The 9,091-nt window shown below is 41.1% G+C and overlaps 1 long non-coding RNA gene across 1 annotated transcript in view; it reads left to right on the forward strand.

Moving 5' to 3' along the window:
- Positions 1–8,800, forward strand: part of LOC108449598 — a 32,502-nt gene extending 23,702 nt beyond the window's left edge. The window contains exon 2 of the long non-coding RNA XR_001865824.1: positions 7,969–8,800. This is a non-coding gene — a long non-coding RNA (uncharacterized LOC108449598). The remainder of the gene's footprint in view (positions 1–7,968) is intronic.
- Positions 8,801–9,091: the final 291 nt, after the last annotated feature.

Genomic DNA, 9,091 nt, shown 5'->3' on the forward strand with positions numbered 1-9,091 from the left:
CAGCCAAATAGTGACTTACTTGAAAGCTACTTGTTAGGAATGGTGATTCACTGATTTGAGGTCTCTTTCATATGACTTTGAGAGTAATTTGATTACCCTTCTTTCCTGAAAGATTTTTTCAATTTCATACTTTTCCAGGAACAGGAGCAGCAGAGCAGCCATACCATGCTGGACGCTCATCTTGGCAATTTCCAAAGTGCTGTGAGCAGAGTATGTCAGGAATCTTGTTTCTAAACAACCACTCAAGTTCTTCTGCCTCTGTAAAAGCTTCCAGGCTCCTTATTCTGAAAGCTAGAAAACTTTTCCTATGCATAAATACATTAAACCTCTCTGTGCAAACTTGGGCTTTTTGACTTACCTGAGGAAGCTGCCCTAGCACTTCCTTGGACTGAATCTGCTTTTCCCTGCTCTTGTTCCACAGACCTACAGTCACTAAGTCAGTCACCCTGTCTGCTGTTAAACATTGAAATTAATCCCCTACTTGTTATTTTGGCAGTATCCTCATTAGGCCAAGTTCTTTCTGATACGGCTTTCAGCTAGGAGAAAACCAGCTTTATCTGAGAACTGCCTGGAGAAACTCAGTGTGAGTTCCAGAGTACTTACACACAGTGGATAAGCATGGCTTGGTAACTCACAGGTGACTGAGCGATTTAGTAGAAGAATCAGAAACAGAGCTGCAGCTTCCTAATTAGCACAACTTGATATAACTTAGCAGAGGGCAAAATTCCACTTGGTTTACCCAGGCTCCATGTGCTGTACAGTGAAAGGTAATTATTGGAGCATGATTTTTTACAGGATGTGACAACAGTCTCTCTAAGTTCTTGGGGTTCAGATTAATTTTTTCATTTCATATCTGTCTGGTACCTAGCACACTTGTTGTTTTGTTTTATCATAGAGATTCCAGTAATAACATCATCATATTCATAACAGCCCCTGCGTTTTCTGACCTGTATTTCTCTTGCAGACAAAAACCATATAAATACAGTCTCATGGAGCAAAGGTGCAGTCTGGGCTATCAGCCTGGGATGGAAGAAGAGAATTATGCTTTACTCTTTTGGTTTTCTGAATTGCAATCCCGCTGAGCACAGCTGGGAATTGCATTAAATCAAAATATTCAGGACAGAGCTGAAGACTTTAGTGCACACATTGTCAAACACTGCCTCACATGAGAGAACGTTTCCCTGACTTGGTTGGAAGAAATAGTGTCTTGACTGTACCTTTTATTTTTTAACCCAGACAGGGAGATGTAAATAGCCCAGGCCAAGGGTGCCATGTATCTGGAGCTGCAGAGCAAATTAATGAGCTGTAACAAAAGTGGAAAAAGAGGTGATTTCTTGCAGCATCAGATTGCAAGTTACAGACTATAGATTTTGTGTCCAATAGAGTTGAGGAGTGCCTGCAGATGTGTTGAGCGGGATCTGACTGATCATGAATCATCAGAATTCCCTGACATGGGAGAAGGAGCTAGCTTCCCTTATATTCAACCAAGAGAAACAGTAATTTCTACACAGGATCCCTAATATAGACACCCACATTGACTAGAAAGGAATTTATGGGTGACATGACTCTACCTTCATCTATAATTAGATCATGTATTTCATTTGTGATTTCATGGCTGCTCATACTCAAATGTCCGAAAACCCCCAACTTTGCCCTCCGGGTGGTCACTCAGGGTGGCTTTCCAAGGACAGTCCTGGCCAGCTGGTTTGTCAATACAGATCTGCTTCGCACTTGCCTTGGCTACATAAACTGTCTTGCAGATCAAGAGGCGCTATCCTAATGTGGAAAGGCTGTTTGTATTCCTGTTACTGTTTTGATTCTATTCCCTGAGCTTTCTCCATGCATTGAATTAAATTGAATGTGTCTGTTTAGGCTAACAAGAGAGACTACATGAAGACTGGGACAGTGAACAAACTGTCTTTGTAAATAGGGTAAATATGTGCTTCCCATGCAACACACAAGCCCTTAGGGGAAAAAAAAAAAAAGAAAAAGAGGCAGTTTTGAATCTCTCTTTCATCCTCATGAAAGTAGCTAGGAACACTTGTTACCACTTGTTTATGAATTGAACTTGATTTAGTGATTTAGGAACCACTTACCTCCACATTCTTGGAATGAAAGTGGTTAAAAATTAATCCAGGTGGTTTACACTTCAGGAACTGGCAACCTGTCTAAAACAAGCTTTCAAACACTGGAATCTTCTAGTGTTATTGGCCACTCAGAAATGACAGAATTATTCTGGAAAAGATCTCTTAAAACAGAATTGAATGTTCTGCGGTAACTCAACTGTTGAGGTCCTTATCAGCCAGTGGCAGCTTGAGTCAAATACAATCCACAGCAGATTGAAACTTCAGAGCATTTGACACTTATGTGCCTGGGAGGGATTTTGGAGCTGTGAGTTGATATGTGTTTGGATTCCTTGAACTCAGTGAACTTGATGCCTGAAGAGGCCACCTAAAACAGAGACTAGACAAGAATAAGGGAATAAAGGTAGGTATTTATTTGAAGGGCCTTCAAATGTACACCCTGGGGAGCCAGAGGCTACTGCAAAAATGGACCCCAAGATAGACAACATGTCACGAGTTCTTCACACTTTTATAAGTTCGGGTCATTTGCATATCAGGGTTAATTCTCCAATTAAGGCTTCAGTCAATGATGTAGTTTCCCCAAGCCTGCCCCCCCTTCAGAGGCTTTGGTTTACATTTTGGGCCTAGGACAGTCTGAGTGTCCTTGGAGAGCAGGCCTGGAGAGGCTTTGTTATGTCTACCTAGCATTAGAGAGCAGAAGTTAACAGGCTACAAGAAACTTCAGAGTTACACACTAGGCAGTACAGGATTTAAAAAATATAAAAGTTAAAACCTAAGGCATCAAACTGAGTAAAGGAGAGTGTGATGGTAACAGACGCCAATGCCCTTGCTTCCCAGAGGCTGGAGCAGGAGGTGAGCACCACAAGGGCCTGAGGAAAGGGCTTTCTGATGCTTTTTGGTGTGACTGAGAAGGGATTTTCCTAATAAGAAAAGTAAATCAGTGCAGTGATTAGCCAGACCTACTATCACTGTTTTTGCTTTCTTTGCAGCTGCTGCCCTTGTGGCACAAACCCCACTGCAGCAATGGAGTGATTCCTGCCTCTGCCTTATAGGAGAGACAGCCTGGACTCTCTCCATCAGTCAGATAAAGTTGCTGGCTTTTTGTGAAGGAATGCATTCTTTCAAACAATAGTAGGGGAACCACAGCAGTCCTTACAGCTCTCGGTGAGACACCAGATGTTATATTTAACACTTTAAATATACAAATGCAACTGTCTTTTTGTTGTATAGCTTAGTAATGAGAACCTTTTTTGCCAAAATGCAAAATTTGGCAATTTCTGCTAGTCTGCCCTGACCTTCCTGTTCCTCCTCTCTGAATATCATGCTGAGAAGCGAGGAGAGCTGTTAGAGGGCGGGAAAAAAAACAAGCAGCGCTTTTCTGGTGTTTGGATTGCTGTGGTGATTTATGCACAGGGTTATCTGCTGGAGCTTAAGGGAGCAGCAATTACAGATCTCAGGTCATCAGATTAGTTCTCAAGGGGCCAAAAGCTCCCCTTAGGAGTGGTGACAGATTCAGCTACCAAGCTCTGCCTTTCATGGAGCATCAGCAGTCACTTTAGAAGGCCAAAGGTTTTGCTGCAAATGAGATTTTTTTTAAAAATTTGCCGCAGAGCAAAGAACCAGAAAACAGCAGGACTTGCCCCAGGGCACGTCCATTACTGGGAGGGGATGAAGGAACTGTGTTTCTGCAGAGCCAGTGGGGCTGGTCCCAGCTCCCCCCAGCCCTCCCCACCCAAACAATGGTGCCTGCCTTCGCAGGGAGTGTTTGCACAAGTGCAGCACGATCCAGTCTCTCCCTTGCCATGCTCTGTGCTGGGCCACTTCCAGCTGGGAGATCTTCAAGGACCTTGAGGACTTGTGCTGCATCTCACAGGGAATAAGCAGTGCCTTACATCTGAGTGTGCTCAGAGCTTATGGGCTTCCCCAGCACCAGTGCAGCAAAGATTCATCCCATGTACAGGACAAGATCTCTCTGCTGTGCCTTTGCTATGTTGGACGTAAGATAATGTAGCTATGTCTGTGTGGCCCCGATGTGTAACTGATTGAAAGGGCAGCAAGAGGCTGATCAAAATTATTATTTATACTTGTGAATTGAACTGAGTTAAACCAGACAGCAAAGATGCTGCGAGCAATAATGGGCAGTATTTTCCTTGAAATTGCATTGAAGTTTTATCACTGCTGCTGTTGAATTCATATTCTTAAGAGACCCATTCAAACAATGGGCTGGCTGGTAAATGTGAGCCACCATGGCCCAAAGCTGGTCCCATCACTGATGTGCAGACACCAGGGCAAAACAGCACTGTGTTTTTAAAGCAAGGAACTGGATCATTTTATTTGAAATAACCAGTTAAGTAAAAAAAATCAGTTCATAATCATTGGTTGTTTAGTAGGCAGTTAAAGAGAAATGCTGTTCATTAGATAATCTCATTAAAAGCCAAGGAAATCAAGCAATTTACTGACACACCTATGCGGGCTATTAGTTTGCTCATTTCCATTGATTTGTCTCATTTCACATTTCTGGAATAATGCTTACCATCCCTTTCCAAGAAGCCTATAAATTATGGTATGCACAGTGCAAGCTCTGTCAGAGAGGCTCTAACACACAAAATATTCTCTTACTTCAATAAACAATCTAACGTTTCCCTAAGAAAACACAGCACCTTATGATCTTCTCCTTAATGAAGTCAGAATAAGTTTTGTAGTACATATGGAATTTCCTTATCCAAGGAAGATGAAAAGTTGTCTCTGATTTTGGAATAAAGAACATTATTTTCTTTATTAAGCAGGGTAACTTGGGTATTGACTGGGCAATGACCATGTCCTGTAGAAGTTTTCAAAGAGAAGTAAAACTGATTTTGTAGAGGGTGACTTGGGAATGCCATCTCAGTCTGTCCTGATCTAACTACTGATGCTTTTGCATTTGAGGTTGAGGCTCCTCAGGCTGTTGCAGATTCACAGTCACCATTCAAATGTGGCACCTGAAGGTGACAAAAGCCACAGTTTGTGGACCTGGGGCCATTATGAAAGTTTCCAGCTGCTATAACTGTCCTGTCTGATGCAGAATAAGTATCCTTCATAAATTCACCAATAGGAAAAGAAACCCCTGTGCTTTTCTCTGTATATCTGTCTGTGCCCTGAATTCTCTCTCAGACATCGTCTCCAGTAGCCCTCAGCCAAAGAAATGCCTTTTCTATTTAACCCTAACAGATGATACATTTTATATCTGCTTTAAACTCGCAAAGTTCTTTGGATGCATTATTTCTTTTCTTTTTTCTTTTTTTCGCTCTTTTTTCCTCCCAGTGGATAGATTGCAGGTGTCCTGCTTGGCAAAGCACAGAACTGAGATGGTTTCTCTTCATTCAGGCTTGCGATGAGTAACTTCACAGTCCCATTTTCAACATTGACTTTAGTCATTTATATCCTGACAAGGTGAACTATCTCCTGCAATCTGGATCTAACTAATGTGATGAAGGATGTATGATAAGTTACTCTAATAAGTTCTAAGTTCAGAAATATCTGTCTTGGTCTTGCTTAGATTGTGACCCAGAAGAGGTTTATGGTGATTGGCAGTACTGTGGGAATAATCATTAACAACACCCTAGGGCTTCTTAGGACTAGAAAAATTATCTTGAGTAATTCAACTTCACAGCACATCTGAGAAGGTGAGTGATGATTTGCCAGTCTCTGAGACAAGAAAAAACTGAGCTGTGCTAGTTTACCTCACACCAAAGTTTCAGAGCCCAAACACAGCCCCAGTTTTGTTTGCTAACCTCTGAGGCCACTATTCACTTACAAGTGGAATCCATCCATTTAGCTGGCCATGTGAAAAATTTTGTTGGTTTGCTTTTGGTTGGGTGTTTTTGTCAAAACCTTCTGATCAGAAGCACTTTCCTGCATCAAATGTAAAACTGGCACTCAGAACCAAACTCTCCGAACTACATTCCCAGCACTGCCTGCAGGAGTTTGGCAGGGAGTTCAGTGGAAACAGAATAACGTTCATATTTCAGCTACTGTAGATTTGCAATAAATAGCCAAAGTATGTAAAAAAAAAAAAGTTGCTTAAATGCAAATGAAGCTCTGCCTCAGTACAGTTACGCATCTTAAGATGCCAAACAACTTCTCTGTTCTAGCCATGAAATAACAATATAACATTGGCAGCATTGTGTACTTGCCTTGCAGTCCCAGAATGCATGTGGAACTCAAGGAAGAGCTGGAGAGAAATATGTATGCTTTCTGAATGCCTCATGAGCCACAACGAAACTTAGCCCTTCTGACTACAAAAACATCAGTTGTCATATTGGCCTTTTTTTAAGGCAGTGGCTTGCTCAAAGCTTCTGATCCAAATGGAGGATCAGCATGCTGCTATGTGGTGTGTATACACCTACAAACTAATGAGCTTACTTCCCTTAATCCTTGATTGGAAACTAATTAGTCTTTATAAAGTTAATGTAAACTGGATAGAAATAGAAATATTGGCTGCTGGGACTTTTAAAGAATGCTCTATATTTCACTTTTTATAAGCATTGAATAAAATGTGATTGATCAAAATGTACAACCACATTATGAAGATAAATGTCTGTGCACATTAAATATCTCCAAACACATATTGCAAATAGGGTAAAACAGATTTTGTTCTGAAACATTCCCCAGATAGCTTATGTAGGTGCTTTGTTCCTATGTCTGAAGAATCTAAGAGCAATTCTTTAGTGAAGGTCATTATTGATTTACAGAAGATGTATATATTTAGAATTTGAATAAATAAACAGCTAAAAAAATTAATACTCATAAAAACTGAAGTTCTTCCCTGAAGAACATTGGCCTTGTCAGGTGTTTCAATTTTAAAATACCTAGTGATATTTTTAACCCAAAATTATGCTATTTATGGCTCAATATGGCTTTTAATTATTTAGGCTAATATTTTTGGTAAACAGAATATGACATCAAAATACTTTCCACTGTCATCAAACTTTTTTTTGACATGCAGTTTCAAGCCTCCGAGATTTGGAATTATTGTCTTCATCTAAAAATGACTTTTTTATCCCTAAGATGAGAAGGCAACTGTATAAGATATTTGTTGTTCATGAAAGCATGGCTTGGGGGTTCATTTCCCTTCCAGGCTAATCTCTTCTAGGGACAGTTAAATCTGTTATTAATATCCTTAGATGCCCAGCAGTGGCTGTGGCGCTTGGCCAAAATGTGGCCTTATGTACCCTGATAGTGGTGTGTGGTTTGGAGTTGTTCAATATTTTATCATCCTTCCACACTGTTGCTGGAAGCCCCTGGATATCGTTTAGCCTGCTGATGACACAAAGTAGATGTTTTCTAATAGTGCTTAATGTGGAAAACAGAGCAGCTGAATTAGACAAAGCAGTGTAATGAGGTGGTAAATAATCTTGTCAGGTGTTGTCTTAATAGGCAGTAGAAGGTAATTACCTCCAAAGGGATCCCCAACTAATTAATTGTTAGCCAGACAATTCAGCTCACTGGTTGTTCAGAGAACCTCAAATGCTGTCACATGCTCCTATGGGCTAATTGCCTTAGCCAAGGGCCTTCAGGTGATAAAACCTTGTAAACATAAATACGATTGATTTGACCACTGGTTCTACCCATATTGAAGTGTGGATTTAACCACAGTAATTAGTTTTAAATTTTACAATAAAAGGAACTGGCTGGAGCATCATGTGGAACTGTAAATACAAGGTAGACCCAGGTTCTGGTTATATTAATCGCAGAATAGTTAGGGTTGGAAGGGACCTCTGGAGTTCGTCTAGTCCAACCCCTGATCTTCTAGTCCCCTTGTGGAAAGGTACTGCAGTAATGTCAGATTTTTTGTGTGACTTCAGGCTGATGCTGACAAATTTTCATAACCTTCATGCTGTTACAGATCTGTCCTACAGAGCTGGAGGGACCAACCTAAACAGATCCTCCCGGGTGACCATGTCTCTCTGGCCCGGGTGCCAGTCTGGTCTACAAGGAATTTTCTCCAAGAAGAGTTGTGAGAATGAAAACTGAGTTTCCTTTCCTCTTACATGACTGAAGCAGCCAAAAGCTGGGCACACTGCTATATCAGCATGGCTTCCCCACCATGAAGACCTCAGGAATGATGCATTTTCTTCAGTATTCCAGGAGACCTCTCACCCTGGGAATTCCCACTGCAATCACATCCCAGGAGGGTGGGCTGCCCATGCAAAAGGGAATCAAGTGGAAAACATGGCATCAGAAAAAAGGAAGTTGAAAACTCTCTATTGGCAGCATTTCACCCGTTTACGGCAGACAAGCTCTTTGATTTGATGCTGCCCACTGCTCTTGATACCAAATGGGGTGACCATGCCTGAGTTTGACTGGCTAAGCTCATTTTTCTTCTGAGTTTGCTGGGCCTTGTGGTATGGTACTTAGCACTTTTCCTCCATGTCTCACTGAGAGAGGTTGGATTGTGTGGTTATTATTAGCACACATTCAGGCTCTTAGCAGCTGTAGGACACAAGCAGTAGCACATGTAAGGAGATTGGGTAATGTGACCTTTTGTTTGTGCCAAGGTATGGGCATGAGTTCAGAGATACAGAAAGTACCCTGGACCTTTCTTCCCTCCCTTGTTCTATTTACAACCTGAGTGTATTTAGGGTACAGGGACATGAATCAAAACTGACTTAGACTTTACTTACCGCTGTAGTTGCAGTCTTATTTTGACCCCATTAAATATTTTCTTGGAAGACTGATTTCCTTTGGCTCATTCATTGATCATTTCATATGAGAAGTATCGAGGAATTTTATTGATTTTTTTTACTGCTTTGCCTCTACAGTTAATTTTATAAACTGGTTCTTCAGACCAGTAGGTGGACAGTCAGTATTTCAATGTAGCTGTTACAGAAAGGTGTGTACCTGGTGCTATCACAAAATGCTTTGGGGAGTGAATCAACCAGTATTTGTCATGTGTGAGCTTAACATGCTCACTAAACAGCCTTTTCATGCTTTTTCTTTCTAAAATAGGAAATGATGACGTAAAAGAT

This window comes from Corvus brachyrhynchos, unplaced genomic scaffold, assembly GCF_000691975.1.
Source record: "Corvus brachyrhynchos isolate BGI_N302 unplaced genomic scaffold, ASM69197v1 scaffold28, whole genome shotgun sequence".
NCBI classification, from domain to species: Eukaryota; Metazoa; Chordata; class Aves; order Passeriformes; family Corvidae; genus Corvus; species Corvus brachyrhynchos.